Source organism: Trachurus japonicus, unplaced genomic scaffold (assembly GCF_045865225.1).
Source record: "Trachurus japonicus isolate A0001 unplaced genomic scaffold, Traja_1.0 AP030597.1".
Lineage (NCBI taxonomy): Eukaryota > Metazoa > Chordata > Actinopteri > Carangiformes > Carangidae > Trachurus > Trachurus japonicus.
Window position 1 is genome coordinate 1,867 of NW_028220730.1, and position 1,606 is coordinate 3,472.

The 1,606-nt window shown below is 37.8% G+C and overlaps 1 long non-coding RNA gene across 1 annotated transcript; it reads left to right on the forward strand.

The window, feature by feature from the left end:
• Positions 1 to 544: 544 nt before the first annotated feature.
• LOC146960202 (uncharacterized) lies at positions 545 to 1,059 on the forward strand. The gene is made up of 3 exons (XR_015035500.1): positions 545 to 621; positions 720 to 795; positions 973 to 1,059. It is a non-coding gene; the product is annotated as an uncharacterized LOC146960202 (long non-coding RNA).
• The last annotated feature ends 547 nt before the right edge of the window (positions 1,060 to 1,606 follow it).

The following is a 1,606-nucleotide window of genomic DNA, read 5'->3' on the forward strand; positions in this document are numbered from 1 at the left end:
CTCCACCAGGTAAATGTAAACATCGCCCAACTCGAGCTTCGGCAGGGAACTGGTCATTTTAAACAGCTGGTATACAGCAGCTGGTGTTGAATATGGGTCACAAGTGCCCAAAACTTCAAAGTTGTTTTTATATCTTTCTTTTTCGGCTGCTGGCAGATAATTTAAGTCATTACTCGGTTGTTTGTCCATAGAAAGTCCATTGCGGGGCCACTTTGGAATGTTGCTTTTGACCGCCAGGTCCCTGGGAAGTGACGTCAGTGAAAGCTATCAATTGCCTGATTGGCTTAGAACAAGGCACACCCGTTTATTTGCATATAAAACAAGGAAGTGAGATGTGATCACCTGAAGCGAACTGACTCAGTGCTGTGCTGACACCGTGATATCAGAGTGGTCTGGGTGTTTTGTGTTGTTCTAGTAAATGTGAAGAGTTTTCTCTAATCACTTTGATTTTAGTCAAAATGAATATAAAATAAAATATGTTATAAAAACATCTATATCACATCATTGTGAATTAACTTTAGTGTTTCCTGTGTGTGTAGTTGTCGCCATGTTGGGTATGTTGTCTCCGTCCAGTAGAGGAGCCTTGATGACCACTTCTTGCTTCCTTTTCATGTTCATGGGGTAAGAACCTTGTTCATGTCTGAATTCCCCAAAAATCTAAAGATGCTTATTTTCATGTGTGTTAATTTTTTTTGAATCACTTGATGTGTTTCCTACAGTGTGTTTGGTGGCTACTTTGCTGGTAGACTGTACCGCACACTGAAGGGCCACAGGTGGAAGAAAGGAGCATTTTGCGTGAGTCAATAACATATTATAAATAATTTCACCACTCCTGAGTTTGTGTATTCACTCATTTTCTGCCCAAATCCACTGTTTGTTTTGCAAACACGGCTGTTCATTTTTTATGCATTTTAAAATCGTGTTGCAGTAAATGACAAGGTTGAACTTGTTTTTGTTCTGTCTCCCCTCCAGACGGCAACTCTGTATCCTGCAGTGGTTTTTGGAATTTGCTTTGTCCTCAACTGTTTCATCTGGGGAGAGCACTCCTCTGGGGCGGTGAGTGTCCTGACTCTGAAACACACACCTAAACTGTATGACAGATTGAGAAATGAAAAGCTAGTAGGTTAATTACTTTGCTGTAATATTGTGATATTGATATAGGAGTTGTAATGCATCACTTGTGATTTGTCCGTCCGTCTCTTATTCATGGACAACACATCTGAAAAACACCTTGACAGAAATTTGGCACAAACATTCAATAAATTTCAAGGATGTTCAGATTAGAGTTGAATCCCTTCACCAATGTGTGTAACTGCTTGGACAAATTTGGCTGCTCAAAAGTCATAGTGACCTCAGAAAACACTTTGGTAACACTTTATAATAAGTACACACTATTAAGCATGAGTTAAGCTTTAAATTCTGAATTCATCATTTATAACACATGAATACTCATTAGTATGTAGTTTATAAACACAGTTAAAAATGTTTTACTCATCATTGATAAGCACTGTATTTCTAAACTACATGCTAATGAGTATATAGAATTCAGTATTTATTAATGCTTAACTAACACTTAATTGTGTATACTTATTATAAAGTGTTACCA